Source organism: Monodon monoceros, unplaced genomic scaffold, assembly GCF_005190385.1.
Source record: "Monodon monoceros isolate NGI ecotype Baffin Bay Population unplaced genomic scaffold, NGI_Narwhal_1 Super_Scaffold_16, whole genome shotgun sequence".
Lineage (NCBI taxonomy): Eukaryota > Metazoa > Chordata > Mammalia > Artiodactyla > Monodontidae > Monodon > Monodon monoceros.
The window spans coordinates 107,814,329-107,835,398 of NW_021703772.1; the positions used below are offsets into that span (position 1 = coordinate 107,814,329).

At 38.0% G+C, this 21,070-nt stretch overlaps 1 protein-coding gene across 1 annotated transcript in view; it reads right to left on the minus strand.

Annotated features, from left to right (window-relative positions):
- Nucleotides 1–9,734: 9,734 nt before the first annotated feature.
- The window catches only part of IWS1 (interacts with SUPT6H, CTD assembly factor 1), a 65,578-nt gene continuing 54,242 nt past the window's right edge, over nt 9,735–21,070 (minus strand). The window contains exons 14-15 of the transcript XR_003793880.1: nt 11,351–11,483; nt 9,735–9,947 (exon numbers count right to left, since the gene is read on the minus strand). The gene's annotated coding sequence lies outside the window, so the exon portion shown is untranslated. The remainder of the gene's footprint in view (nt 9,948–11,350; nt 11,484–21,070) is intronic.

Here is a 21,070-nt window from a genome sequence, read left to right on the forward strand (position 1 = left end):
AAAACTCAGAAAAGTGGGGTTGGGGGTATAAGACTGTCCTTCTTGGAGTTTTTAACTCTCAAACTTGTCCTCACTGAGCCTCCAGCAAATCATCAATTACAGTTTAGCTTATCCAGTGCTGGTATTGGCTCCTTGGAGTTTCCACTCCTGTAAGTTGTGATTCTCTGTATCTGCCTGTCTCTCTAATTTTGTGGGCAGAAGTTGTGATCTTGACACTCTGATGGATCTAAGAATAGTTGTTGATTTTACGTTTGTTCACTTTTTTTCTTGTTGTGAGATCAGCAGTGATGACTGTCAAACTCCTTACATGACAGATTGAAAACTAACAATGTTTTCTGAAGATCAAAAGTTGTTTATTTTGAAGAAGTCCCCCCTTTATAGTATGTACTTTTTGTGTTGTTTAACAATCTTTGCCAAGCTCAAGGTCACTACAATTTTCTCCTAGAAGCTCTGTAGTTTTAGCTCCTATATTTAGGTCTACAACCCATTTTGGGTTATTTTTTGAATGTGGTGTGAGGTAAGGTCAGAGGCTTAATTTTTTGCACATCCAGTTGTTGAAAAGATTTCTTGCAAAGATTTCTTTCTTGTAAAGATTATCCTTCCTCACTGAATTGCCTAAGCATCTTTGGCAAAAGTCATATGTGTGTGAGTCTATACAGACTCTCTATTTTGCTCCATTGATCTAATTGTCTCTCTTTATGCCAATACCAAAATTTTGATTGCTGGGACTTTATAATAAGTCTTTAAACCAAGTAATTAACATAAAGAAAAAATAATTCAACATTAATTATTTTTCAAAGTATTTTGGCTATTCTAGGTCCTTTTCATTTTCATATAAATTTTAGAATCAGCTTGTCAGATTTTACAAAAAATTCTACTAGTATTTTTATTGGTAGTGCAATAAATTTACAGAGCAATTTTCAGGAGAATTGATACCTTTTTTTCCATGATAACTGTTTACTGAACTTCTATCATATCCCAGGCACTGTGCTAAGTGTTTCATGCTTACTATTATTATATTTTATTTTTTTATTGAAGTATAGTTGATTTATAATGTATTAATTTCTGCTGTGCAGCAAAGTGACTCAGTTATAGACATATATACATTCTTTTTTATATTCTTTTCCATTATGGTTTATCCCAGGACATTGAATATAGTTCCCTGTGCTACACAGTAGGACCTTGCTGTTTACCCATCCTATATATAATAGCTTGCATCTGCAAATCCCAAACTCCTAATCCATCCTCCATCCTTCCCCCACCTCCCCTTCCCCTTGGTTACCACAAGTCTGTTCTCTATGTCTGTGAGTCTGTTTCTGTTTCGTAGATAGGTTCATTTGTGCCATATTTTAGATTCCACATATAAGTGATATCATATAGTATTTGTCTTTCTCTGTCTTACTTCACTTAGTATGATAGAGAATTGATATCTTAAAAATAGTGAGACTTCTGAAACATGAACATAGTATATCTCTCGATTTATTTAGATCTTCTTTAGTTTCTAACAGCAATTGTAGCTTTCAGGGTACAAGACTTACATATCTTTTGTCAAAGTCATTCATAAACAATCAATAGTTTTCATGCTATTTTAAAATGCATTTTAAAAAATTCAATTTCCAATTCTTTGTTCCTAGTATAAAGACATATGACTGAATTTCCATTTTGATCTTGTATCCTGCCACTCTGCTAAACTCACTCATTAGCTCTAAGAACTCTTCCATAGAGTCAATGAAACTATCTACATAGATAATCACATCGTTTGTGAATAAAGACCTGTTTTATTGTTCTTTTCTAAACCATATAAACGACTTAAAAAAAAAACTTACCTTATTGTACTGGTAAGAATCTCTAACACAATGTTGAAATAAAGTGGTAAGAACAGCCTTGCCCTGTTGCTAATCTTAGGGAAAAGCATTCAGTTTTTCACCTTAAATAGGGTGTGAGCTGTAGGGTTTTTTATAGATACTCTTAATCAGGTTGAGGGGTTTCCTTCTTTTTCCTGATTTTCTGAGGGTTTCTATTTGGAATGGATGGTGGATTTTGTCAAAAATTTTTTTCTTGCATATATGAGAGGTGGTTCTATTTTAGTCTATTAATATGGTGGTTTACACTGATTTTGAAATGTTAACCACTCTTGCATTCTTGGGATAAAATCCACTTGGTCATGATATACTATCTTCTTACACTTGTTAGATTCAATTTGCTAAAATTTTGATATGGATTTTTCATGAGGGGCAACTTCCTGTTTTCTTTTCATGTCTTTTTTTTTCTTCTGGTTTTGATATCAGTATAATGCTGTCTCAAATAATGAATTTACAAGTGTCCGTTCCTCTTCAATTTCCTGGAAGAATTTGTGTAGAATTATTTCTTCCTTAAAAGTTTACTAGAATTCACCAGACTTCTTGCCTTGGAGTTTTCCTCATGGGAAGGCTTTTATTTATTTTATTTTTTAATTAAAAAAATTTTTTAAACATCTTTATTGGAGTATAATTGCTTTATAATGGTGTGTTAGTTTCTGCTTTATAACAAAGTGAATCAGTTATTTATTTTTTTTAAATTGTATTTATTTTTTAAATTGAAGTGTAGTTAATTTACAACATCCTATTAATTTCAGGTGGACAACATAGTGACTCAACATGTTTATAGATTATACTCCATTTAAAGTGCCCAGAACATAATGGCTATATTTCCCTGTGATGTACAATACATCCCTGTAGCCTATCCATTTTATACACAGTAGTTTGTACCTCTCAATCTCCTCCTCCCATCGTGCCCCCCATTCCCCAACACTGGTAGGTACCAGTCTGTTCTCTATACCTGTGAGTCTGTTTCTGTTTTGCTATGTTCATTCATTTAGTTTTTTAGATTCCACATATAAGTGATAACACACAGTATTTGTCTTTCTCTGTCTGACATATTTCACTAGGCACAATACCCTCTGGGTCTAGCCATATTATTACAAATGGCAGAATTTCATTTTTTTTTGTGGCTTAGTAGTAGTTGTGTGTGTGTGTGTGTGTGTGTGTGTGTATACATCTTTTTCTAAATTAATTAATTAATTTATCTTTGGCTGTGTTGGGTCTTTATTGCTGCATGCAGGCTCTAGAGCGCAAGCTCAGTAGTTGTGGTGCACAGGCTTAGCTGCTCTGTGGCATGTGGGATCTTCCTGGACCAGGGCTCAAACCTGTGTCCCCTGCATTGGTAGGCAGTTTCTTAACCACTGTGCCACCAGGGAAATCCTGTGTATACATCTTCTTTATCCATTCATCTGTTGATGGACACTTAGGTTGCTTCCATATCTTACCTATTGTAAATAGTGCTTCTATGAACGTTGGGGTGCACATATCTTTTGAATTAGCACTTTTGTTTTCTTCAGATATATGCCCAGGTGTGGGATTGCTGGATCATATGTTAGTTCTATTTTTAGTTTGAGGAAACTCCATAACGTTTTCCATAGTGGCTTCACCAATTTACATCCCAACAGTGTTTGAGGGTTCCCTTTTCTCCATATCCTCATCATTTGTTATTTGTATATTTTTTGATAGCCATGCTGACAGGTGTAAGGTGATATCTCATTGTGGTTTTGATTTGCATTCCTCTAATGATTAGTGATGTTGAGCATCTTTTCATGCATCTGTTGACCATATGTATGTTTTCTTTGGAAAAATGTCTATTCAGGTTTTCTGTCCATTTAAAAATTTTATTGTTTTTTTTTTATACTGAGTTGTATGGGCTCTTTATATATTTGGATATTAGCCCCTATTTGTCATATCATTTGCAAATATTTTCTCCCATTCAGTAGGTTGGCTTTTTGTTTTGTCAAATGTTTCCTTTGCTGTGCAAAAGCTTTCAAATTTAATTAGGTCCCATTTGTTTATTTTTGCTTTTGTTTCCTTTGCTTTAGGAGACAGATCCAAAAAATATTGCTACGATTTATGTCTGAGTGTTCTGCCTATGTTTTCTTCTAGGAGTTGTATGGTTTCCAGTCTTACATTTAGGTCATTTAATCCATTTTGAGTTTATTTTTGTATATGGTGTGAGAAAATGTCCTAATTTCTGTTCTGTAGCTGTCCAGTTTTCCCAACACCACTTGTTGAAGAGGCTGTCATTTCTCCCTTGTATATTCTCCCTTGCCTTCTTTGTCATAGATTAATTGACCATAAGTGCATGGGATTATTTCTGGGTTCTCTATTCTGTTACATTGATCTGTGTGTCTGTTTTTGTGCCAGTACCATGCTGTTTTGATTACTGTAGCTTTGTAGTATAGTGATTGTATAGTGTAGTATAGGATTGTGATACTTCCAGTTTTGTTCTTTTTTTCCTCAAGATTGCTTTGCCTATTTGGGGTCTCTTGTGGTTCCATATACATTTTAGGATTATTTGTTCTAGTTCTGTGAAAAATGTCATGGGTATTTTGATCAGGATTGCATTAAATCTGTAGATTGCTTTGGGTAGTATGGACATTTTAACAACATTAATTCTTCTATTCCATGAACTTGGGAAGATTTTTAACTACAAATTCAATTAAAAAAATAGATATAGTGCTACTCAGTTTATCTATTTCTTCTTGAGTTAGTTTTGGTAGTTTGTGTTTTACAAGAAATTTGTCTAAGTTGTCAAATTTATTGGTATAAAGTTGTTTACAGTATTTTTTCTATCTTTTAAATATATGTAAAACAGTGATGTTTCTTCTCTCATTCCTGACATTGTTGATTTGTGTCTTTTCTCTGTTTCCTGATCAGGCTGTTCTATATAAATGAGCCAAAGATAAGTTCTGTATATTGATCCTATGCTGTTTACTTATTCATAGCAGGCTAGGATTCGTAAGCTCTAAAGCTGGTGCCAAACTCAAACTTCACACATCCAGTTGTTTTAAATATAGCCCTAATAAACAGAGTTTTAGCTCTTTAGAACCTCTCTGCTTTGCATACCCCAGGAAACTGCACCCAACATCTGCTAGCCACAGATAAAGTAAACCCAGAAATCTCTGATCCAGATGCTCTCCATTGCATGGCTGAGCGACACTGCCTAGAAGCATAAGTCCCCTCTTTAATTCTTCTCCTCCTTTAGCATTCTCTTGCCCTCTTCCCCTCCTGGGAGGTGGTCCCTGTGCAGTAGCCTCTGTAGCATGTAGATGGTCTCAGGCTGTGAGAGACTTCCCACATGTCACATGTCAGTGTTGCCCAAATAAAGCATGCTGTGTGCTACTGCTACTTCAGGATCATATCTTTTTTCTTGATCAGCCCCCCCCAGATGCTTGAGCTCACTACAAGGGTGATGAGGAAAGGTAGGATTTTGGAAATGATGAAGAAATTGATATGGGGTCTACTGAGTCAGTAGGACAATCAATTGGCAAAGTGATCCTGGAGAGCCTTAAGCGGTTGGGACTCAACATTTGGAACATCTCCACTTCAGTTTGATGTGGCATTGCTCTGTGCCATATTGTACTCTATTTTCTGTAGTCTTTCCAGTGCCTCATTAGCTTGGACAAATGGTTCCACCAGTATTGAGTGAACCCCTGCCACTGGAATTGACTTTTGGGGCCAGAGGTCCTGAGCTGCCCTGAGTAGGAGGTCAGTCCACGTTCCTGGTCTTCTACTAGGCAGGTGCTGGACAATATAAAGCTTTGGGGGCTGGGTGGTAAAGGGGGAGGAGGGCAGACCTCTGCACAAAGGGTGGGCTACTTCCGACTGTATAACAGGCTATAGCATGAGGAGCTCCCCACAGCCAGGCTGGTAATTTAGGGAACCCTTGAGATGAGAGGCAGGTAGAGGAGCAGATGGGGCAGAGATGTCAGGCTGAGGCTGGCCTCCTTGGCAGTTGGGGGAGATGCCTTTTAAAGAGCTAGCATGCCTCTGCTGCTTGGGTCTGTGGTGCCCAACCCTTGGGCTGAACCTGCTAAAGCATTATTCAAAGTGACTAAATATAAGGAAGTTTATATTCCTGCCCCTCCCAGGACTCTGAAGGAGGTGGCTATCCTATTGAACACGTGCTCCAAACCTTGAGAAGATGAGATGCCTGTTGGGCTCTGCTTGCCACTTCTCACCAGGAACTGTCTCTTCAGGATGTCATTGCAGAGGAGGCAGGAGGTCCAACTCCCAGGGGATGAGACCTAGGGGAGGATTCTGGGCAAGAGGCCTGGTGCTGCCCTCCAGAAAAGAAGGCATTAAATACCACCACGACAGTCATGAGAAGGGTTCTTCTGCTGTAAAGAAGCTGAATAAATTACCTGGGGAAGGTTAGGGCAGTTATATGTTGGAATCTCAGCCTCAAGTTCTCCTCGTTCTGGCATTCCCAGTGCAAAGCCTGGCCCTTGCCTCATGACCCTAAAGCAAAGCCTGCCAGTCAGTGGGCTCTGCCAATTCCTATAGCTTTTCTTGTTTTTTGTTTGCTTGCTTGTTTGTTTTTTAAATATTTATTTATTCTATTTTATTTTTGGCTGTGTGGAGTCTTAGTTGTGGCACACAGGATCTTCACTGCGGCATGCAGGATCCTCTGCTGTGGCACGCGGGCTCCTCATTGTGGTGCATAGGCTTCTGTCTAGTTGTGGCGTGTGGGCTCCAGAGTGTGTGGGCTCTGTAGTTGTGGTGCATGGGCTCTGTAGTTGCAGCATGCAGGCTCTCTAGTTGTGGCCCATGTGCTCAGTAGTTGTGGTGCACGGGCTTAGTTGCCCCGTGGCATGTGGGCCCTTAGATCCCTGACCAGGGATCAAACCCACGTCCCCTGCATTGGAAGGCAGGTTCTTAACCACTGGACTGCCAGGGAAGTCCCTCCTGTATTTTAAAACATTACCTTATTCTCACATTTTAAAAGATGACTGAATACTCAACCACAGTATTTATAGGTGCATATTTGCCTGGTGTAAAAACTACTTTTTTAAAAAAGGAGATGACTATATTGAGTCAGAATAGTAATAAGCTGGTTGGGGAGGGAGACAGGAAGTTAGAGAATTCTGATAGACAGAGGCATACAGAAGGCTTCTAGCGTAATACTGGCAACGTTCACTTTCTTCATCTGGATAAAAATTCATTCAGCTTAACATTTCTGTTTCATATTTTCTTTTTTGGTATGTGTTATTTATTTTCCACAAAAGAATATTTAAAGGAAAAAATACAAACTAAGACTCACTGGATATTTGAAGAAAACCCTTGATGTGAAAGTAAAAAAACTCAAATAAAGAAATAGAAAAACTGACTCCAGAGGAAAGAGAGAAATTCAGGAAACAAAAGAAAACTGTACAAGAAAAATTTAATTTCCTTAAAGAGATTTTTTTTGAAAATTATATCCTTAAACAAGAAAAAATGTAATAAAAAAATCAGAGACCCAATTTTAAAATGGGCAAAAGATCTAAACAGACAACTCACCAAAGAGGATGTACAGGTGGCAAACAAGCATATGAAAAGATGCCCAACATCATATGCCACTAGGGAATTTCAAATTAAAACAACAAGGAGATACCACTACAAGCTTGTTAGAGAAGCTGGAATCCAAAGCACTGACCACACTAAATGTCAAGATTGTGGAGCAACGGGAAATTTTAGTCATTGCTGGTGGGAAAGCAAAATACTACAGCCACTTTGGAAGATAGATTGGCAGTTCTTACACTGCTAAACATAGCCTCAACACATGATCCAGCAATTGTGTGCCTAGATATTTAGCCGACTAATTTGAAAACTTATTTCCAAACAAAACCTACACAGATAGGTTTATAGCAGCCTTTTTGCTAATTGCCAAAAAGTATAAATAGCAAAGATGTCCTTCAATAGCTGAGCAGATAAACAAATTGTGCTATGTGCATAAATGGAATATTATTATTTTTCAAACGAGCTATCAAGCCACCGAAAGACAAGGATGAACTTTAAATGCATAGTGCTAATTGAAATAAGCCTGTCTGAAAATGGTACTTACTGTATGAGTCCAACCATATGATATTCTGGAAAAGGTAAAACTCTAGACACAGTAAAAAGTCAGTGGTTGCCAAGGGTTTAGGGGGAAAAAAGAGGTTGAATGGGTGAAACAGAAGGGTTTTTTTGGGGGGGTGGGGCTGTGAAACTACTCTATATACTGTAATGATGGATACATGATATTATTCGTCAAAACCCATAGAATTTCAGTATAAAAAGTGAACCTTAATATATGCAAATTTAAAAAATCATTTAGAAGTTTGGGGAAATCCTACAATGAAATGCAGACTGTGACAAAAAAAAAGTCTCATGTATCACAAATACACGAAACAATCTCACTTAAGGGGATTGGGGTAAAGGTGCTCACTTAAGGGGATTGGGGTAAAGGTGCTGGAAATGAGTGGAGTCTGTAAGACTAAAGGGAAAAATAACTGCATATAACAACTGAACTTGAGTTGATAAAGTTGTTTCTCTTAGGTGTATGGGTTAGCAATTCTGATGGCAGAGGGTGGAAGTCAGGATTCTCCCTGTTGGAGTGCCAGCTTACAGATAAGGAAGGGAAGGAGGCTAGAATAATCCATAAGGTAATAGATTCGAGTTGAAAACATCAGTACGAATTCATGTTTAGCTTAACACAGATACAGGTGGTTACACAGAGAAATATTTAGAGATATGGTTATATACATGGGGTGGTATACACACATTTATATCCTTGCTCTGTCTCAGCTCTTGCTGGGAGGGCCTAGATGCAGCAACACCGCAGTAGCAACAAGCATGACTAGTGCCCAGATCTTGGTTTCCGATACTATTCTCCAAAAAAAGGAACCAGGGATCCCCAGAGAAATGTCTGATTCTAGGACTGAGGCAGAAAATATACAAGATGAGCCTGCAGTGTTTTATAGTGCCAGAAAGGAAGGAATCGCTCAAAACACACATACACACACACACACACACACACACACACAGACACACACACACACAGATGGGGCTACGTCAAAGAGACACAGGAGCCAACTGAAAGAGTTCCCAATGGCCAAAGCTAGATCCATATGAACAACAAAATAAAGAAGTATAGGATTACAACTCATAATACAAAATAAATATTCATACATAAATAACACAAGGAGAAAAAACACATAAATAGAGGTGCCCAGCATCTGATTAAACGGAATACCAGAAAAAGAGAATAGAAAAAAGTGAAAAAGTACAAATTATTGAAGAAATAATAGAAAAAAATGCCCCAGAACTGAGGAGGTAAGTCTTCAAATTAAAAGAACCCATCAAGTGCCAAGCAAGGGAGTAGAAAAAGACCCACGCCTATACACACTCTTGTGAATGTTCAGATCAAAGATAGACACTGGAAAGCTTCTAGAGATTTTTTTTTAAAGGTCATCTTCAAAGGCATAAGCAAATTTCTCTTTAGCAACATTAAATGCTAGAAGAGATAGAGGAACATCTTCAAAAGTCCGTCGTGAAGCATTTACCTGTCCGTTTGGCACAGAGACTCCAGGAGGCAAACTTTGAGGTGGCTGCAACTTCTAAGTCTTGCCCTCAGGGCACTACTGGGAGGGCCCAAGTGACAGCCTCCTTTAGCTTATCTGGTTCTTGTTACTGCGTAGGTCCCCACTGAAAAGTGGAAGGTTTATGGGGGGATTCAGTAGACAGGGCCGGCAAGTACTGGACGTGAGGGGCATGCTGGCACCAGAATCCAAACTTTCCTCCTACTGTTGGGCTTCCTTGACTGATGTGGGAGGTTGGAGCGCCAACAGCTTGCCTTTGACTGGAGCATTAGTTGGCTAGGGCTGCCCTAACAAAGTACCACAGACTGAGTGACTTAAACAACAGATATTTATTCTCTCACAGTCCTGGAGGCCAGAAGTCCAAAATCAAGGTGTCAGCAGGGCTGGTTCTATTCACGCCTCTCACCGGTTTGTGATGCTTTGCTGGCAATCTCTGGCACTCCTTGGCTTGTAGAAGCATCGCCCTGATTTCCGTCTTCCTCTTGACATGGTGTTCTCCCCGTGTGTCTGTTTCCAAATTTCCCTTTTTATAAGGATACCAGTCAGACTGGATTAGGGACCCACCTACTTCTGTAGGGCCTCATCCTAACTTAAACTGATCATCTACAATGACCCTATTTCCAAAGAAGGTCACATTCTGAGGTACTGGGGGTTAGACCTTCAACATATGAATTTGAAGGGGGCACAGTTCAACTCATAACAACCCAATAGCCATGAGTGAAAAGTCCTGTCCCCCCCTTCCCCTCTCCTGTTTCTGCCACCCCCCCATTTTTCTTCTCTCTCATCTCTCTCCCCCTCCCTTCCTCCCTCTGTCTCTCCCTTCTTCCAAAAGAAGTCCAACCATTAGTGCTGGCTGTAGACGTGAACAGAAAATGATCTGACGTGAGAGAGCTGGAGAAGAAAAATTTCAGGGTACAGAGCAGTGGCAATTCCCTGCTATGGTTGTGTTTAAGAATCTGGGGAGTCCCAAAGGCCTGCCTTGGGCGTTTCTTGATTATCTGTGCCTCTCTGTGGAGCGAAGTGCTAAAAGTCTTACCTGCAGGAGCGCTCCATTAGGAGCGTGGTGAGTGGGAGAGAAAGGTGACAACAGTGTGGGTGCCGGGCCCTCACTTCCTTTCTTAGAAAGGACCACTTAGAACCACATATGCTCACGTAAGAGAGTGGAAACGTGACTGCCTGTGTGTGGTAGGGAGATTTTCACTTGCATCCTTTGCACTGTTAACTGTTTTCTTCTTCAACCATGGGCAGCTTTTACTTTCCAATTAAACAAATAATAATGTAAAAAACATGCAGGGGTGAGTGGGTAGAGAATGAAGCTCTGCCACCGGAGGCTGCGATGACTCCCGCAGCATGGCGGGAAGGCCTCCTCCAGGTGCACCCTCATGGGTACAAGAACACATCGTTTTTGACCCAAAAGATAATTATCTTGATTCAGCTGCCTCAATTAGATGTGGCTCTGAATAACTTATCATTCTTGTTCCAAGCCTGCTCTTCTTGAAAGAACAGTTTCTTACCATTATGGACACTCAGGGGACTCTGAAGATGATGTCGCGGTTTGTTAAATATTTTGAGCAATGGCAAGTGCTCAATTTTGGAATAAGTATACGCCTTCTCAGGGTGGTGTATCTCCAGATTGACTGGGTCAGGACATACATACCTGGAACTACACATTCCCTCCAACATTCCATCTTCTTGGGAAGACGGGCTTGCTCTGTCACCCGATCCTTCTCTTATGGTGAATCCTTTTCTCTCAGGGCTCCCATAATCCCTGCAAGTGGGCCTCTGTCTGGGCCACTCCAGCCCATTAATCCAATCAATAATCAAACCCAGTAGTGGACAAAGTTCAAAACTTCCCCCCCAGGTCCTTAGCTCTAACGAAAATCAATGAATATGATGTCTGAAGGAGATTGTCATCAAACCATTTACCAGTTTGGCTGAATCTCAGCTCCTACGTGGTTGTGACCCACTGAGGCTCTTCATTAGGATTTAGCTTTGTCAGTGTCCTGAGGTTTCCATTTGTTATTCAAGGTGTGATTGCACTGAGCAAAAACAGCAAGACCTGGGAGAGAACGGATACAGGTGTTCATTTCAGATGGCAGAAGTTTAACAAGGTCCAAGAGCAACTACAGGCTCAGCACAAAAACTCCAAGCATATATTTAAATGCTAGCATTTCCTCCACAAAAACACCAGAGCATAACCAAAAGCTTTGGAGGCAGAATTGACTTCAGATCCTTGGATGGCTTGCTATTTACTGTGTGACTTTGGGCTGTCATTTCATTTTGAACACATTTTCTTACTTATTAAAAGGTAATGATAGATGGTGATCACTCTGTAGTGTATACAGATGTTGAACAATTATGCTGTACACCTGGAACTGATATAATTTAAAAAATAAAAGAAAGGTAATGATGACTTCTTTTAGTTAATTAAAAAATTAACCCAACACACAGTAGGCACAAGGCTGGTTTTAGTTCCTCTCCCTTTCAGTAGAGAAACGTACAGGATGGTCCTTATAAGACCATGCTATGGGATTGACTTACAAAGTTTTGCTTTTCTGCTTTAAAAGGTTTTAGAAAAGAAAATTGGTTGATATGAGAGCAAATTCATTCTGAATTCACCTCCAAGTTTAATATGATTATGCTGAAACTCTACTGTATTTGATTCCTTTTCAAATTTCATATTGAACAATAGCATTTCTCAAGAAACACTTAAATGGCTTTATCCACCTCATGATTTTCTCTGACTGCATCAGTAAAAAGAGAATGGCAGTCATTAGGAATGATCAGAAAATAAAAGCCAAGGCATGAAAAGTCTGAACAATAAAAGCTATCACATACTCCATGTGGAAAAGATCCAATTGATAAGGTGGCCAGGAATGCACACAGGATCTGGAATCAGAAGGTCTGAGCTTGAATTCTGGCTCTGCCACTCACCAGGTAGGTGGCACCTTGTTCCCTTGGCATTATTTTCTTCATAAAACAGGGATAACACCATCTCATAGAAGTAAGTACAATAAATGTCAAAATGTGAAGTGCTGTGTGTTGGTTTAGCTCAGCAAACGGGAGACAACCACATCGACCTGGTCCATGACCCCTGGGAACTCACAGACTCTTTGACTTGGTCCTACTTCTTCCTGACATGGGTTTCAGAAGAGGCCAGCTTGGAATGGCTACACATAAATACATTGGTCAACTACCATGTAAGCTCCTCAAAAGACCAGTGCTTACTGACCTCTGCCAGTCTCACGCAGAACTGGTCCAGGGGAACCCTCTCTATTTCTAGACTATGTCTAGCCAAAAAATATAACTTCCTGCTCAAAGAGCATACAACGAAGACAAGAACTACAAATAAATCACTCTTCCTCCAAACTCAAAGGACACTCCAGAATCTAGCTCTGCCCACCAGTGGGCCAGCACTAGCCCTTGGAGCCCCAGGGGCCCTGTATCCAGCAGCGTCAGGACCGAGCCCCGCCCACCAGTGGCCAGCAGCATCTGCACAAGGCAGGGCCTGGAGACCAACCAGATGGTGGCTAACCACACCTACCAGACCACCCACAGTAATCAGCCTGCCACAACGAAAGGATGCCCGCTGCCCAAATGGGGGCACCCCTACAGCATATAGCTCTGGTGACCAGAGAGGAGTGTGCTGCTGGGACTCATAGGACATCTCCTACAAAAGGCCACTTCTCCAAGGTCAGAAAATGTAACCAACCTACCACATACACAGAGATAAAAACAGCAAATTAGACAAAATGAGGCACCAGAGGAATATATTCCAAACGAAGGAATAGGATAAAACCCCAGAAGAAGAACTAAGTGAAGTGGAGACAGCCAACTTACCTGGGAAAGGAAAGAGACATCCAGGTCCAGGAAGCACAGAGACTTCCAAACAGGATCAACCCAGAGAGGCGCACTCAAAGACACATTGCCATTAAAATGGGAAAAATTAAAGATAGAGAGAGAATATTAAAAGTAGCAAGGGAAAAGCAATAAGTTACATATAAGGGAACTCCCATAAGGCTATCAGCTGACATTTCAGCAGAAACTCTGCAGGCCACAAGGGAGTGGCATGATAGTTAAGGTGATGAAAAGGGAAAACCTACAACTAAGAATAATGTACCAGCAAGGCTTTCATTCAGATTTGATGGAGACACCAAAAGCTTTAGAGACAAGCAAAAGCTAAGAGTTCAGCACCACCAAACCAGCTTTACAAAAAATGTTAAAGGGACTTCTCTAAGTGAAAAAGAAAAGGCCACTAATAGAAACATGAAAATTATGAAAGGAAAAAGCTCATGGATAAAGGCAAATATACAGTAAATGTAGTAAATCAACCATGTATAAAGCTAATAGGAAGGTTAAAATACAATAGGAGTAAAAGCATTTATATCCACAATAAGTAGTTAAGGGATACACAGACAAAGCATGACGTAAAATATGATGGCAAAAACAGTAAACATGGTAGGGAGTAAAAATGCAGGTTGTTAAAATGCATTTGAACTTAAGAGATCAGCAACTTAATCACATATATATAGATTACTATATATAAACTTCCCAGTAACCACAAACCAAAAATCTATAATAGATACACATACAGGAAGAAGAAAGGAATTCAAACATAACACGAAAGATAGTCATCAAATCACAAGGGAAGAGAACAAAAGAAGAACAAAAAAGAACTACAAAAGTAACCTCAAAACAATTTACAAAATGGCAATATGTACATACCTATCAATAATTACTTTAACTGTAAATGGACTAAACGCTCCAATCAAAAGACATGAGTGGCTGAATGAATACAAAAACAAAAGCTATATGTACGCTGCCTATAAGAGACTCACTTCAGAGCTAAAAACACACACAGATTGAAAGTAGGAGGATGGAAAAAGGTGTTCCATGTAAATGAAAACAAAAAGAAAGTTGGGGTAGCAATACTTAGACAAAACAGACTTTAAGACAAAAACTGTAACAAGAGGAAAAGAACGACATCATGTAATGCTCAAGGGATCAATCCAAGAAGATATAACAATTGCAAATATATATGCATCCAACATAGGAGCATCTGAACACATAAGGCAAATATTAACACAAAGGGAGAAATTGACAGTAACACAATAATATAAGGGGACTTTAAAACTCCACTTACTGGAGTTGCCTGGTAGGGAACTAGTGGTTAGGATTCTGGGCTTTCATTGCCATGGCCTGGGTTCAATCCCTAGTCGGGGAACTGACATCCTGCAAACTGCATGGCATGACCAAAAAAAAGCCACATTTACATCAATGGACAGATCATCCAGACAGAAAATCAGAAAGGAAACATTGGCCTTAAATAACACATTATTCCAGATGGAAAAAAGAAAGGAAAGAAAAGAAAAGAAAGAAAGAAAGAGAGAAAGAGAGAAAGAGAGAGAGAGAGAGAGAGAGAGAGAGAGAAAGAAAGAAAGAAAGATATACATATATATAAAACATTCCATCCAAAAGCAGCAGAATACATTCTTTTCAAGTACACATAAAACATTCTCCAGGATAGGTCACATGCCAGGCCATTAAACAATTCTCAGTAAATTTAAGAACACTGAAATCATACAAAGCATCTTTTCCAACCACAATGCTATTAGACTAGAAATCAGCTATAAGAAAAAAACTGCAAAAATCACATACACGTGGAGGCTAAACAGTATGCTACTAAACAACCAATGGAGCACTAAAGAAATCAATGAGAGAGTCGAAAAATACCTGGAGACAAATGAAAATGAAAACAAAATGACCCAACATTTATAGGATACAGTAAAAGTGGTTTTAAGAGGGAAATTTATAGCTGTACAAGGCTTGACCTCAAGAAACAAAAATATCTCGGGCTTCCCTGGTGGCGCAGTGGTTGAGAGTCCGCCTGCCAATGCAGAGGACATGGGTTCATGCCCCACTCTGGGAAGATCCCACATGCTGCGGAGTGGCTGGGCCCGTGAGCCATGGCTGCTGAGCCCGCGCGTCCGGAGCCTGTGCTCCGCAATGGGAGAGGCTACAACAGTGAAAGGCCCGCGTATTGCAAAAAAAAAAAAAAAAAAGAAACAAAAATATCTCAAATAAACAACCTAACCTCACACCTAAAGGAACTAGAAAAAGAAGAACAAACAAAACCTAATGTTAGTAGAAAGAAAGAAATCATAAAAATCAGAGCAGATATAAATAAAATAGAGACTAAAAAATACTAGAAAAGATTAAAGAAACTAAGAGCTGGTTTTTTGAAAAAAATAACAAAATTGAGAAGTCTTTAGCTGGACTCATTAAGGAAAAAAAGGAGAGATAGCCAAATTCAATAAAATCAGAAATGAAAAAGGAGAAGTTACAACTGTCATCACAGAAATACAAAAGATCATAAGAAATTACTATGAACAATTATATGCCAATGATGAACATAGATGTAAAACTCCTCAACAAAATACTAGCAAACCAAATTCAACAATACATTAAAAGGATCATACACCATAATCAAGCGGGATATATCCCAGGGATGTGAGGATGGTTCAATATCTGCAAATCCATGTGATACACCACATTAACAAATTGAAGAATAAAAATATGATCACCTCAATGCAGGAAAAACTTCTGACAAAATTCAATATCCATTTATGATAAAGTCTCCAAAAGTGGGTATAGAGGGAATATACCTCAACATAATAAAGGCCATATGATAAGCCCACAGCTAACATCATATTCAATAGTGAAAAGGTGAAATCATTTCCTCTAAGATCAGGAACAAGACAAGGATGCCCAGTCTCGCCACTTCTATTTAACATGGTATTGGAAGTCCTAGCCACAGCGATTAAACAAGAAAAAGAAATAAAAAGAATCCAAATTGGAAAGGAAGAAGTAAAACTGTCAATGTCTGCAGATGACACAATACTATACATAGAAAACCCTCAAGACACCACCAAAAAACTACTAAAGCTCATCAATGAATTTGGTAAAGTTGCAGGATACAAAGTTAATATATAAACATCTGTTGCACTTCTATACAATAACAACGATCAGAAAGAGAAATTAAGAAAACATCCCATTTACAATCACATCAAAAAGAATAAAATACATAGGAATAAATCTAACTAAGGAAGTAAAAGACCTGTACTCAGAAAACTATAAGACACTAATGAAAGAAACTGAAGATGACACAATCAGATGGAAAGATGTATCATGTTCATTAATCAGAAGAATTAATGTTGTTAAAATGACCATATTGCCCAAGGCAATCTACAGATCCAATGCACACCTTATTAAAATACCCATGATGTTTTTCACAGAACTAGAACAAATAATTCTAAAATTTGTATGGAAACACAAAAGACCCCAAATAGCCAAAACAATCTTGAGAAAGAAGAACAAAGCTGGAGGTATTACACTCCCTGATTTCAAACTACAGTACAAAGCTACAGTAATCAAAATAGAATGGTACTGGCATAAAACCAGACACAGATCAATGGAACTGAATAGAAAGCCCAGAGTGAACTCACATGTATATGGGCAATTAATCTATGGCAAAGGAGGCAAGAATGTACTATGAGGCAATGACAGCTTCTTCAGTAAATGGTGCTGGGAAAAATGGACAGCTACATGCAAAAGAATCAAACTGGACTACTCTTTCACACCATGCATAAAAGTAAATTCAAAATGCATTAAAGACTTAAATGTAAGACCCAAAACCATAAAACTCCTAGACGAAAACATAGGCAGTACACTCTTTGACACAGGCCTTAGAAATATTTTTTGGATATGTCTCCTCAGGCAAGGGAAACAAAAGCGAAAATAAACAAATGGAACTGTATCAAACTAAAAAGCTTTTGTGCAGAAAAGAAAACAATCAACAAAGTGAGAAGACAACTTATTGATTAGGAGAAAATATTTTCAAATCACATATCTGATAAGAGGTTAATATCCAAAATATGTAAAGAGCTCATACAACTCAATAGAAAAAATGTGATTAAAAAATGGGCAGAAGACATAAATAGACACTTTTCCAAAGAAAACATAATGATGGCCAACAGAGAAGATCCTCAATCATCAGGGACATGAAAATCAAAGCCACAATGAGCTATCTCCTCTTCACACCTGTCAGAAGAGCTATTAACCAAAAACACAACAAATAACAAGTGTTGGTAAGGATATGGAGAAAAGGGAACCTTCATACACTTCATATGCAAAGTAGACTTTTAAATCAAAATCTGTTATAAGGGACAAAGAAGGACATTATATAATGATGAAAAGGTCAATTCACCAAGAATGTATAACATATAAACACACACATATATATAGCAAACACCAGAGCTCTTAAATATGTAAAGCAAACAGTGACAGAATTAAAGGGAGAAATAGACAGATTTACAAAAATAGAAGAAAACTTCAATACCCCCTTTCAATAATGGACAGAACAGCAAGACAGTAGATCAGTAAGGAAAGAGAGGCCTTGAATAATACTGTAGACACTAACTAGACCTAGCAGATATATGCAGAATGTGTCACTCAACCGTAGCAGAATATACATTATTCTCAAGTGCACATGTAATATTCTCTGGGATAGACCAGATGTAAGGCCACAAACAACTCCTACTAAATTTTAAAGGATTGAAACCATACAAAGTATCTTTTCTGATCATGACAGAAGAAACTAAAGAAATCAATGGCAAAAGAAAACAGGAAGATCCACAAATATATGGAATTTACACAGTACATCTGATGGCTCAAAGAAATCACAATGGGAATTAGAGAATGTCTTGAGATAAATGAAAATACAACATACCCAAACTTATGGGATGCAGCAAAAGTAATGCTAAGAGATAAATCTATAATTGTTGTTATATTAAAAAAATCTAAAACAACCTAACTTTGCACCGTAAAAAACGAGAAAAATAACAACAAACTAAACTCAGAGCAAAAGCAAGAAAATAATAAAGATTAGAGCAGAGAGAAACGAAATATAGAAAAAAGAAAAAAAAGCAAAACAAAGACTTGGTTCATTGAAAAGATCAGCAAAATTGAACTTTAGCTAGAGTGACTAAGAAAAAGAGATGACTCTAATAACTAAAATCAGCTACCAAGAAAGGGATATTACCACTAATTTTACAGAAATAAAAAGAATTATAAGGGAGTACTATGAACTGTATGTCAACAAATAGGGTAACCTAGATAAAATGGACAAACTTCTAGAAACACAATGTACCAAAACAGAATCATGAGGAAATACAAATATGAATAGATCCATAACTAGTAAGGAGAATTAGGGACTTCCCCGGAGGTCCAGTGGTTAGTACCCCGTGCTTCCAATGCAGGGGGCATGGGTTTTCGATTCCTGGTTGGGGAACTGAGATCCCACGTACCACGTTGTGAAGTCAAAAAAAAAAAAAAAAAAAAAAAAAAAAAGAAAAAAAAAAAAAAAAACTAGTAAGGATATTGAGACAGTAATCAAAAACCTCCACCAAAGAAAAGTCCAGGACAAGATGGCTTCACTGGTGAATTCTATCAAACATGAAAAGAATTAACATCAATCCTCCTCAAATTATTCCAAAGTAAAATGGAAGAGGGAACACTTCCAAATGACAAACTCTGAGGCCACTATTACCTTGAGGCCAAAACTAGAGAAAGACAGTACAAGACAAGAAAACTACAGACCAATATCCCTGATGAATATTGATTCAAATATTCTCAGCGGGGCTTCCCTGGTGGCGCAGTGGTTGAGAGTCCGCCTGCCTATGCAGGGGACACAGGTTCGTGCCCCAGTCTGGGAGGATCCTGCATGCCGCGGAGCGGCTGGGCCCGTGAGCCATGGCCGCTGAACCTGCGCGTCCGGAGCCTGTGCTCCGCAACAGGAGAGGCCACAACAGTGAGAGGCCCGCTTACCGCCAAAAAAAAAAAATTCTCATCGAACGGTGGGTGAGGTTATGGGTGAAGTAGGTGAGAGGAATCAAAAGGTACAAACTTCCAGTTATAAATAAGTCATGGCGATGTAATGTACAGCATAGCAACTATAGTTAATAACACTGTAGTGCATATTTGAAAGTTGCTAAGAGAGTAGATCTGGTAAATTCTCAACACAAGAAAAAAATTCTCAACTATGTATGGTGATGGATGTTAACTAGACTCACTGCAGTGAGTGACCATTTTACAATATATACAAATATTGAATCATTATGGTGTACACCTGAAACTAATGTATGTCAATTATATCTCAATAAAACAAAACAAAAACCCACTACTTCAGTCTAAAATATTAAAAGGTTATTTAAAAATAACTTTAATTCTAGTAATTCACACCCCCTCCTGCAAAATAAATGAAAGGATATTATTGGCTTTCAAAATTGTCACAATTCAGTATAAGGAAGTATATCAATTCTTTAAAAGATCCATGTTTAAAAGAATTGTTACAAGGAAAATTAAATGGGGATATTGAACGAGATAGGTGGAAACATCCTCAACACAGGGGAAAAACAATCCTCTTGTGTCCATGTCTTACAATAAAGTAAATAAACCTGTAGGCCTATATTATTCACTTGTAACTCAGTGAAGGTCCTCTTCAGAATGACTTTTTGAATTTTGATATGACAAAGATGATTATGTATCAGATGACTGTAAGGTTGTTCAAACTAACAATCTCTAACTGATGCTTATTATTATTATCATTAGAGTGAGGCATTTCTAATTATTTCCAAGATTATAAACATCTTGAAGCTGGGATCATACTTTCTACACCTTGAGATTCCCTACATCATTAAGTATCATGATCTAAACATAAATGTTTGTTAAACTGAATTTCTGTATAAGCTGATAGTCTTTTATTTTCAAACCCTAGGAAAATAAAATTTATTGAACTAAAAAGACAATCTATTTCTCATGCTATAATGGACTCACATGAAACTCTCGAAACTTGAGAATTATTTTCAAAAATGTATTATGACTAAGAAAAAAAGCTCTTAGCAATAAAAGTTGTATAGATACTAAACAATTATCTCTTAACTTCAGTTTAGTTAAGACATAACTTTATACGTGGATAAACTGTACATATTACCACATTTTCAAAAATAAAGAACTTGTATCAAATGTTAGAACAGAGTAATTAGAGATTGCCTTTAAAATTCTGAATTGTTTCACTACAGATACTTGGTTAATTATTAACCCTTTATTCCTACCAGCAGAGAAGGGGAAGAGTCAATATGTTAATGATAATTCTCTTGCTATATACAATAGGATTGTGTATTATCAAATTAAGAAGTTGAATTAGGCCACACTGCCAGAGTAGCTAGAAAACTAACTTTGCCAAATTAAAGTTAAAATACAAGTTGCTATTAGAGTGATTTTTAGGCCATCTGTTGAGTAAGAAATATCAGTGAACAGTAAGATCAGTGCCAGAGTCTAGGAATCATATGACTATAGCATATAATATAAGCAAGAATACACATCCATTAGGTATCATAGGTGTTCAATGATTTTAACCATAAAAGCAAGAGAATATTCAAGTAATATTAATAGAGAGTAGAGGTGAACAAAAATTTTAGTCACTCTGTGATTAATGCTGTTAACAACAACAAAACCATGGTTTTTTATTTCTGGGAAATGTTTTTTTAAAAATCCTCAACAAAATTTTAGCCAACAAATTCAATAGCA